Raw genomic sequence first — 12,180 nt, forward strand, 5'->3', positions numbered from 1 at the left:
TTATAAAGAAGTATTTTCTGTGTATAAGAATAGGTGTAATTTCATAACTTGGGTGACATTTGAATAACTTGCCTTTGAAAAGTAAAATAAACAACTTTTTTTTTTCAGTTTAGAGTATAATTGAAAGTCATTCTTCATGTAATCCAAGTTTCTACTTTAATAAATATATTCTGTACTCAATAAATCATGAATCCAAAGTACCAATGAGAATATCTCTGAACTTAAAATGGCATAAAAATTGAGGCAATTATTCAGATACTTAGGGCTATCGGAAACTGTAAGCAATTTTGTAGGAATAGTTTAATTCTTAAAAATCTCTCTTTGCTGGAATTTCAAGTATTTTACTACTTACTCAGGTAATTTCAGGTAAAATAATGCTATTTTGGATATGGCAAGTAAAATATTTTTTCAATATGTGTCTGTTCAGTATATGAAGAATTTGAGAGTCTGATTTGAAACTCTTAAATTTATCTTCCATTGTCTTAAGTTGCAGTTTCTTCCACTAAGCAAGTCTAAGTTAATTTTCTTTCTGATCTTGGGTTAACCAAGATCATGGATGATATGCTCTTCACACAAAGCCAACCCTGTTTCTCTGTGAAAAGCAGTAAGCATCCCTCTAGGAAGACAGGGGGCAGAAGTGTTCCCTGGGGGGATGATTTACTGACTTGACTGCTCTGTCCTGGCTATATCTGCTCTTCTTCTTTTGCCATGTAATGTTAGCTGCTTGCTTTAGCTGCTTGTCTCTTTGATGGCCAACAACACCTATATGAAAGGTGACTTTTTCCTCACAAAAGCAGGTGTACTTGACTCTATTGTATCTCAACTGGATTCACCGAGGAACTACAGAATATTGGACTGGCAGCAGAGTCATTTGAACTTTTTAAAAATTCTTGTTTCAAGGAGATTAGATTGATCTTTCTGATGTGTCCGTAAGCCCAGTCAGTCATGCCAGCCTGGTTGGTTGCTCATTTTTGTTGTCTGAACCATCCACATATCCTTCGCACTTAGTTTCAGACAATGTGAATCTAGGAACATCTTAGAGGCAGATTGGTTGAAAGAACATGGACAGAGTAGAAGTAACACTTGAAAATCAAATTTGTGAGGATGTTAGAAGAGGAAGGATGCAGGTACAATCTCACTTCTTTTCAGGCTAGTCAGTTGAAATATACTATGATGGTTTCAGTATATTTTGGCTGACTTGCCTAAAAGGTTTATTATCTTATTTCATTATTTAAAATCACAGACACAATGAATGAATAAAACATTTCATTATTCTTTCTTATTTATATTTCTAAATTTTTTTTTATTATTTATTATGATAGTCACAGAGAGAGAGAGAGAGAGAGAGAGAGAGGCAGAGACACAGGCAGAGGGAGAAGCAGGCTCCATGCACCTGGAGCCCGATGTGGGATTCGATCCCGGGTCTCCAGGATCGTGGCCCTGGGCCAAAGGCAGGCGCCAAACCGCTGCGCCACCCAGGGATCCCCTTATTTATATTTCATACCAGATCCATTTTGCATTTCTTACATTATTTCTCACAAGGCCACTGTGCTTCCATGTGCCCCTCCAGATCCACAATCCAGCTTTCTTTACTCTTCTGTGTACCCTGTAGGAGTCTGACTTCTATGGATGCCTCAGTGTTCTCTCTTTCTAAACAGATTCTAAATCTAAACAGATTCAACAATTGGAAGCACACACTGGAAACTAAAGGGTAAGAGAAGAGTCAAGTTGGGTTATTTATTATCTGCAGTTTGCTTTCTCACAGATCAAGATTTGGATGTGGCTGCTTTCCTCCACTGAAGGTGATAGCTTCTATCAGGCAGCTACCTCTATACAGACCTCTACAGGTACTGCTAACTACCAACTGTTGAGTTCATAAAGGTGATATCTAAGATGAAAAATTCAGTATTAGTTGTGCCTAGTCTAGACATCTCATGGTGTGCTAGGTCTAGGGCAATCTTATAGGATTGCATTCTTGGGGATCTTCATTACTAGATTCAGACTAGCCTGAGAAGGAGAGGGCCACTTTACTATCAGGACACATTGTGCAGTGCACTATAACCAATGTTGCAGAAAGGGAAATCAGAGAAGTGTGAATGGGAACAAATCCTGGCCAGAATTACTCCAGCTCTTGGACAGAGTGGTTGGTTAAAAATGGGCTTATATTGCAGCATGCCAATATGAGGCCACCCTGGAACTATTTTTACACTGCAATAAAAAAAAATTACTCTTGCTGTTAGGGTTGTATATTCACTTCCAGAGGCTGCCATAACAAATTACCACAAACTTGATGGCTTAAAACAGCAGAATCTTATTCTCTCACAGTTCTGGAGGCTAAATCCAAAATCAACTTGTCATCAGGTCTTTGCTCTCTTCTGAAGACTCTAGGGAAGAATCCTTTCTTACTTCTTCCTAGCTTTAGGTAGGTAGCTTCCAAAATCCTTGGCACCCTTTGGCTTGTAGCTACATCATCCCTGTCTCTACTTCTGTCTTCATATGGCTTACTTTTCTAAGTGGCTGTGTATTTCCTCTCCTCTTCTTAAAAGGACACTAGTCATTGGATTTAGGGTCCACTCTAATCCTGCATGACCTCATCTTAACTAATTACATATGCAAAGATCCTATTTCCAAATAAGTCATATTCTGAGGCTCTCGGTGGATATAAATTATTTGTGGATGACATTCAACCTAGTACAAATTACAACCTCATGAGAACCTGAGCAAGAAGAGAGACAGAAACTTGATGATATTGTGCACCTGAATCTAGGTCTATCAGATCTGTCTAATCAGTTATATCAGCGAGAACAATGCCTTTTTTCCTCCTCCCCTCAGGTGAATTTGAGTTAGGCTTTCATTTCATATGTCTTTAGATCTCCATTTCTGGTCAAGTTAAGATTTTGACAATGAATATCATATTTGAAATGCAGTATCTTCTATTATTACTGTTATTACCACAGATGTGTGACATAGTGAGGCACGAAAAGACCTGTAGCAGTGGAAAGAAGGGAAAGATTGATGGGCTCGACCAGTTGGGGTAGGGACTTGTAAAGTGACATAACAAATAATGATGGTCCATGACCAAAATAATGATGCTTTTATTCAGTTCGGGGATAGGTTTCAGTATTTTCTTAAAACCTCCCAAGTGATTCTAACAGGATTTAGAACCTGGAAAAAAAAATGCTGCTGAAAATTCTTAACTTTGTCCTATATACACGGTGCTTTCAAAAGAGATGCCATTCAAGACTAATGGCTATGTTTCAGTCATGTTGTTAAGTATATTACATGTATTATCTTAGTTAATTCTCATGGCAATAAGATGATTTATTATCCCAATTTTATAGATGAGACTATTGAAGTTTAGATTAAAAGTGGTTAAATAACTGGAAGTCATAGCTAAAAAGTGCAGTTGAAATATGAACATATGCCCTTTCCACAACAAGGCCTTAGGTCATAATTATTGTGCTACAGGTTTATTAAGATGATAAAACTGGGATTTTTAAAAGGCGAATGTGCTGGTGATATGCAGGATGAATTAAAGGTGGATGACACTTGGCAGTAAGACTAGTGAATTGGTATTTTTGTCATTATGCTTTTGGTCTCTAAGCAATGAATCAAATCACTGAACTGTTGATTTGATCTGTGGCTCAGCAATCAGTCAAGAAAAGCAAAAAAGACAGTATTGTTGAATAAAATATGCGTATGGCTTCCATATGTGCATATTCTGCGATGAGGGAGTGGCCCTTGTGCTAAGTAATTCAGCTCAGTATGTTCTGTATAAAATTGTGTCATGTAGGTCATTTTTATATAAAAATGTGTATATATGTACACATACATAATGATAGAAAATCAACTGTTATAACAAAGAATCTCAAACAGCAAATTTATTTATTATATTTGTTACTCCTTCTTAAGCTTATTTAGGCATGTATTCTTTTGTAATATAATTTTTAGTAAATTAAAGTTTATGTTCAATTGGCAAGTTATTTGAGTTTCTTGCATCTTTATTTTCTTCTATTGCTGACCTATACTTGGTTGTGCTATTACATTTAATACCCTAAAATAATTATTAATGATTTTTTCATGTTGTGGTTATATGCCAGGTTTAGCTTTCAGGGAGAAACCAAAACAAGTAATTCTTTTTAACTCTTTTTTTCCCCTGAATTCATCATATTTTTGGCTAATGCTGTTAGTTTTGGTAAAAATTAATTAAAAACTTGATTGAATATCTTTTAACATAAATTTAATCAAATATTTTAACTGCTATATTGCAAATATGTACTAATGTGACAAACTCAATTATATTTACACTTCTCTTGTCTAATATTTGGTGATATTAGCTTTAAAAACATAAAAATATACAGCAGATAATGAACATTTAAAAAATCACTACATAATGCTTAAATGCGGAGGGTGAGTGGCCCAAGAGAAAATACCACTTTTTAATTGCATTTCTTTCTCTCCTTTTCTACAGCTAGCCAGCTCTCTTCCTTCCCTGTGAGTCCACATAAAGCATTTTTATTAGAGACAGTGATATTCAGTCAACATAATGATGCCATCAGTTTGGCCAAACACCAAAATCAATGCCCTAGCTATTTGTCCAGCATCTGTGCTGCTGAAGACAGGGCTTCTGTTGACTCCATAAATTAAAGATCAAGTAGTACATGAGGAAGGTTGGAGAGCTGATTCCCAGAGAAGCAATGGTAGGTTGTTTTTTTTCCTTTTGTAGTAGTGAAAGATTTCTGAAGAATCATTACTCATTTCCTTTGTGCTGCTCCAACGACCAAGTGTGGCCATCTCCTGATAAATAAATGGCCAGGCCATTCTAAATACCTCTTACACTGTGTCTTGGTGTCTTTTAGAGAATAATATCCAGTGGGTCAATTCTACTTCTTTTTCATTTTAGCTTCTACCATGACAATGTTCTTAATGGATATAATCTGTGCTGGACACCACATGATATAACAATTGTATGAGCATTTGTTATATGACAGGAGCTTATTTTGTGTTATTTAATTTAAGCTTTGGCCTAAACATAGGTATTATTTTACACATTATTATTATTATTATTATTATTATGAGGGAGAGAGAGAGCATAAGTGGGGGATGGAGAAGAGGCAAAGGGAAAGTGGGAGACAGAATCTTCAGCTGACTCCACTGAGTGCAGAACCCTAGGCAGGGCATGATCGCATGATCCTAAGATCATGACCTGAACCATAGTCAAGAATGAAACTCTCCACTGACTGAGACTTCCAGGTGCATATTATTACATACATATTATCTTACATATTATCTTTGAGTTGAGATAGTTGAAACTCAGAGAGAGTCACTTGGCTAAGGTAATCCATCTAATAAGTAGAGAAGAGTCAAACCCAGGTTGTTTGGTTCTAGACCTATGGTTTTTCCACTGCACTGCAAGGCACCCAGTATATTGTTGCTGTACATTTGTTTTATGTATTGATACAGATTATGTTTATATTTCTCAGTACTTACTTAGTGAACAAGAGGGTGGATATGATGCATCATGGGGATAACTGCTTGGGTATAAAAACCTGAAGCTTTGTTTGAATAGCTCCAGAAACAGTGTGAAGTTGAGGGATCAATTTACTATTTAGAAAATTTCTAGCCATTCTCCCTTACTTTTCTTTTAGTTTGGAAATCCTGGGAATAAATCCATTAAACTTTAGGTTCTTTGTTGGCAGAAACTGAATTTTAGTTACTGGTGTATTCAGAATCTAACAATGACAGGAATGTTGAAGGAGTTCAAGAAATACTTGTAAGCAAATAAATGAATAACTCAGGATTACAAGGGGTCTTGGCTTTTGCATACCTACACTGGTTTGCTTTGACCATGAAGACCTGGCCTAATTATTGTGAAGGCAGACAGGAAGGTGTTAGTGCATTAGGATTCCCCTAAGCCATGGTATATCTCATGGACCAACTCAGGCCAATCAGTTGTGGCTTCCTAGGGAGTTGCTTGGAAAGGATTCCGGATGTATAGCAGGTTTCTAAAGCAAGATTACAGTGGCAGAGGAGTAACTTCTGCCACAATGGAATCATTGTTAGCTGAAGTTGGTCACACTTTGTCATCTCTCCTTCACATCTGTGGACAGTATAAGACAATGGATAGGACTTGGGTATTTTAAGAGTTCTGAAGTTGCATCTGCAGTTATTTTTCAGCATATGAATTATTGTGATATATTTTATTGTTTTGAGCAAGGAAATTAATAATGCTGGAAGAATATATTCAGTATCCACATTTCTACCTGGTGGCAAAATAGGGTCCAGAACAGTCTGTTCATTACCCTGGCTCCTTTTAGTCCTTTAATTATGTTGAATCCACTTCCAGACCTTTTTCAGTCCCTGAGTGATTATGGCTGTTGAGTAATAATGCATCATTAGTATGCTGTGTTTAGCTCACTTGATGTGCTACTTGAAAGATCCAGGAAAGAGCAGCTTCATAAGCAGATTGGCTTTAATTATTAGAGGGAAAGGTACACCAGTGCCAAGGTGTTCCTGTTGGCATGAACCTTGATTTTTTTATAAAATTATAATTTGCATTTTTAATTTTAGGTCTTTTATTCAGTTCAGCATTTGGCAATGCCCCTGCTATTTACACATATTCTCCTTAGACAAATCTTACACTCATCGTCATCCTACATCTGTTTCTCAACCTTCCCTTCTCCCTTGGTATTTTCCTTGTATGGTACAATAAATCCAATCTGAGTTCTGCCCATCCTTGGAAACCCCCAGTCCTTCAGAGGCCAGCTCCTCTCTCTGTGCTACAATGTAAAAGTCTAAATCGTAGCAAAGGAAAATGCTTCTCTCTAGCATTCCTTGAAAAATATTGGTACTAATGCCATTTGTTCATGTTTTAGTTTCACACTAATAAACTACACAACATTTACAAAAGGAAGAAAAATTTCCTCTCATCTGCTGATTCTATCTGAACAGAGAACAAAAAGTGACTTATATAAGACAAATTAAAGAAAAATTAGAATTGCTAAGTAAAGTCAATTAAATTTCCTTCAAGTAAATTCAAGCACAACTTTTTTTTTCATATTGAATGACTACAGTAGTTAAAATTGAAACATAGCCCAACTACAAGACTATTTTCATTAGTTATCATATTTAATTCTTCCATTCCTGTATTTATTTTCAAGCAGGTTTATTATGGCACAGTCTTGACATGTATTTGTAAACATACTCAGGACAGGGAAAGCAGAGCTAGAGGAAGCAGGAGGAGGGAGAGGAGAAAATTTGCTCCTGCAACATAATTTTGCACTAGCTGCCTACATACTTTTTCCATCAGTATCCAAATTTATTGTATAGTGTGATTCTGAGGACAGTTTGCAACATAGAAGGTTCCATTTGTTACTGTCACACTGAGCAGCTAGCAATGGCTAAATTACTTGAAGGTAATTTTTAACATCTTTTACTCAAACACTTTAGCCAGGAAAATATTAATCAAAGTACTTAGAAGGAAAAGCCCTATATAAATTGAAGATTTTAAAAAAAGAGTATTTTGTTTTTAAAATGCGGAGGTGTTATTTTGTTCTTCAAGCAAATGTTAATGAGCTGTTTTATATTTTCTGCAAGAAACTCAGCACCTCTTTGTGGTATTTAAAATGACATCTTCATGGAAATTTTAGAAATGCTTAATTATAGGATGCTGAGTATAGTACATGCTATGCCAGTAGAATATTGTTTATTGCAGGCATACAAAATATATGTCAGTTGAAAGAATTTTAAAAGTAGAAAATAACCTCAACTCTCATTCTAGCAGGTAAGAGAGTTTGTATTTTAGCATTTCCCCTCAATCTTATTTTTAGCCACTTCTAAAGAATTCAATTCAGTACCGAAAGTGGGACAAGAAGTCAAATGTCCTTCCCTTAAAAAAATAACAATTTTAATTTAAAAAACATATAAAGAATACACCTCTCATCCACCCAAAAAAACAAGAGGAATATGTGTGAGGGGTTAGGGTAGAGAGGGCAGATTATAGAGAGATAAAAAATATATATCTTCACATACTTCTTTTCCCTAAATAAACAGAGCTTTTCAGTAGTTCCATGGGGAATCCCACTGTGAGAAGAACAGGTAGTGGGAGGAGGAAGGGCTCTGGTGTTTTAATAAGGCAGCTTGTCAGATTGAAGCAGCAGGGCTAATTGACCAAGATGTAGCTCACATTCCCACATAAAACTTTAAATTTAAAGGTCAGTTGGGTACCAGAAGCAAAGAGTGGGATGCAGCCTAGTCAGGGGGGGAAAAAAAGAAGTTTCTGTATTCCTTGGAGAGAATTTTGGAGGAGCTGATATTTTTTTACCTATTCCCTTGTAAGGCAAAAAGGAAGTAGTTTATCAATCATTGGCACATTGCCCCAGCTCATGTAGAGCAGCCTCCTTTTACCAATACAGGAAATTCTCTTTTTGAGTTCCAGAGCCACTTCCCCATTGATTTCATTATCACAATGTGGATGGGAAACCAAACTCTCAGAAGCTCCCCTCCTTCACATATTCTGTATGCCTTTCAGTTTTTGGGGGTTTTGTTTTGCTGTTGTCATTAATTCAACAAGTCTTTGTTGAGGTCTGCTGTCCCCCTGGGTCCACAGTGGTGAACATTTTCCCCTTCTGGAGCTCCCCTTCTGGAGCTCGCAGTCTTCAATATTTTTTTCTGAATCTAAAATTCCCTCATTATTTCTTTCCTCTGTGCTGCCATTTTATCCAAGTGAATCATGTTCTTCATAATACTTTCTTCCTTCTCCTTTTGACACTCCCCTGATCCTGTTTCTCCCTCTTCACACAACTGTTAATTTTCTTTGAGATTTACTTTAATTTACAGCCAGAATATTACTATGTTAGCGTCCCTGGAGATTCCTCAGTTCTGGGTGCCCTACTAAGTGCATTTCAAATTTCTTGTGATTCAGATTCCCCTTTGCTTATGGCACCCACATCTAGATGAATATTGAGTTTACAGGGAGCTAACAGAACTACCTGATAGACCTCCATAGCAGTAGCGTCTTTATTCCTTTGTGAAAGCTCCTCTACATGACCTTGGTCAGCCTTTCCTCCTATCCTTTTCCTAACCCTGGCTATTTTAAACTTTTTTCATTTCCCTTGACCCATTTCCCTTGCTCTCTGCAGCCAACATCTTCTGCTTCATGTAGGACTAGAAGCTACAGAAAAAGGGGATATCTTCCCTTTTCCAAATCCAGCAAACCTCTCCATCCTTGCTGTTTTAAAATCATCTTTCCTTCAGCCTCAGAAGAAAAGATGTCAATTGTCCTGCTCAAGACAAAATCTACTACCTAAATCTGAGTCCCTTCCTCTCCAGCCTTTTTTGGGGGAAATGTCTCCATCAATTTTCTCATTGTTTCTCATCAGCTTCATTCCATAATGACTTTTCTTTTGGTCTAGAAATATACTTGTTTCTCCAACCTTGAAAAGTAATCAAACTGTATCAATCCCCTATTTTTTGTAGCCATCTTCTAGAAAAAAAATACCTTCTCTTTCCACTTCTCACCTCCTGTCAGTCCTATTTTCTTTTGCAATCTGGAGTCTATCTATATACTCCATGGATCCCACTGTCATCCATACTCTACCTACCCACTCTACGGACACTGTTCTCACCAAGGTTAGCTTCTAGTTGCTAAATGCATAAAAGACTTTCACAATCTTAGTCCTCCCATAGCAGTTAATGCTGTTAATTCTTTCTTGAAGCTACCCTTTTCAAAAAGCCCCGTATTCCCTGCTTTTTACTCCCATCAACCTGGCCTTTTTTTTTTAACTTAATTTTTCTTTGAATGTTCATCTTGTTTCTATTCCAACTGTTTATAGTTCTATTTTTAGAACTTTTGAAATACCATATTCTCTCTTGTCATTTTTAATAACAACCTTTCTGCTGATTACAATGTGCAAATCTCCAATATGCTCATTTTCCAAACCTCAGACCCATAGTCAGTTTCTCCTGTATCACTCCACTTGCCTATCTCATGAGCTTCGGACTGAAATTGCCTATTTTCCCACATCTTTGTAGTCTCCTTCCTTCTTTTACACCCTGAATCCAATCGATCAATGAGTTCTGAAGATTCATTTTCTTTATAGCTCTAGAATTTGCCTTTTCTTTTCCATCCCCTGAGACATTATTTAACTAAGTCGTCTTTATTAGGGATTACCTAAATTACTTAAGCGACTTTCTATGTCAGTGGTCCTCAATATTGGCTATACAATATAATCAATTATGGGATCTTTAATATCCTGCCACGCTGACCACATCTCTGGCCATTACATTACGATGTATGAGGATGGAGTTCAGGCATTCCAATATGCAGTAGTGATGGAGAATAACTGTGCTAATCCATCCTGGTGCACTGAATGCTAGTGATGCATGACTCAAATGCTGGTGATATGTCATCTTGCTATCCTCTTTCTGAAGACCATTTGATGGCTCCTTGCCACCTTTAGGTAAAAACTAAATTCCTTAACTTATATCTTTATGTCTCATTAAATCATTTATTAATTTTAATGGATATTACATGCACATGAAAAAAATCCAAAAAGCACACAAAGAATATACTTTGAAAAAAGAAAACACTCCTTTCCATCAATATCTAAACCCCAAGATGCTTACCCCACCTCCACAGGCAGCCATTGCTCCTAATATCCTTTCATGGAATATTTCTATATAGATCTATATAATTTTTTCCTTTTAAAAATGAGATTGATAGAACACTGTTTTGCTTCATGTTATCTTCATTTAATAATATATTTGGGAAATACACTCACCTCAATATATATATAGGGAGATGAATCATGCTTTAAAATATAGTTGTATAGTGTTTCATTATGTACATGCAAAATACATAGTGAAAAACCTGCTTCAAATCATTTACAGTCTTTTGCTATTGCAAACATTATTGCAACAAACAACAACAGATGAATGCCCAAAAAACACGTGCATTTTATATTTTCCTAGGAATCGCCAAATTATCTTCCACTAAGGCTGGGCCTATTTAGATTCCTGTCAGCAATACCTGTCCCCTGCATCTTTTTCAACATTGTTAATCACTTTTTTTTTTTTGATATTTTCATTGTGTATTTATCGCACAATACACGTATAAATGGGAATGGATATCTTTTGAAGTGTTGAAGTGTTGAAATACTATGTACATTTCTGTCTCTGTGAATGACCTATTCATACTTTTCTCTGAGCTTTTTCCTATTTAACAGTTTCCTCAGATATTAACTAAAATCCTTAAAGAAAAGATTGTTAACTTGATCATAAAGAGTGTGGGGTATGGGTGGAAGGGAAAATCTGAATGTATACTTACAAAGCTGGCAAGGACAGAGGGATAGAAGGGGAAGAAAAGGCCTAGAAGGCATCTGATCACAAGTGGCTTTCTTCTGCTAAGAGCCTTGAATGTCATAGGTGGCAGAGAGAGAAGATACTGAGCAAATGCTTTCTTGGTTGAAGAGCTACTCTGATCTTTCAATAGCCACTCTGGAATGAATACCTCCAGGAAGAATACACAGTCGATTTTTATCTGAAGAGACCATAGTTATTTTTTGAGTCCTACTTTGCATGGTTTTTTTTTTTAAGATTTTATTTATTTATTCATGAGAGATAGAGAGAGACTGAGAGGCAGAGACACAGGCAGAGGGAGAAGCAGGCTCCATGCAGGGAGCCCGACGTGGGACTCGTGGGACTCTTGGGACTGGATCCCGGGTCTCCAGGATCACGCCCCGGGCTGCAGGTGGCGCTAAACCGCTGAGCCACCGGGCTGCCCTGTCTGCCTGTTTATATACTAGCAGAAACCAAACTGAAATTTTTAAATAAGGGAGAGATTTTAGATAGGAAATGTTATTGTTCCCATGCTCCCATGTAAATTCTAGGCCTGGGGGAATAATACCAAAGAGGTTGAATTTGTTTTCCTGTGATTCAATAATAAAATGTAATGTCCATATTCCATAGAACTAATAAATAGTTATGAAAATAAATATATGATTTGGAGAAAAATATTTTTTAGGCTGTCAATACTTTATAGTCTCATAAAAGAGAAATAATTGCTTAGGGATTGTTTTAAAAGAAAACTAGAACTGATTAATTTTATCAAATTTCAATTGTTGCCATGTGGGGATCCCTGGGTGGCTCAACAGTTTGGCACCTGCCTTCCGCCCAGGACAT

The sequence above is a fragment of the Vulpes vulpes genome, chromosome 4, assembly GCF_048418805.1.
Source record: "Vulpes vulpes isolate BD-2025 chromosome 4, VulVul3, whole genome shotgun sequence".
Lineage (NCBI taxonomy): Eukaryota > Metazoa > Chordata > Mammalia > Carnivora > Canidae > Vulpes > Vulpes vulpes.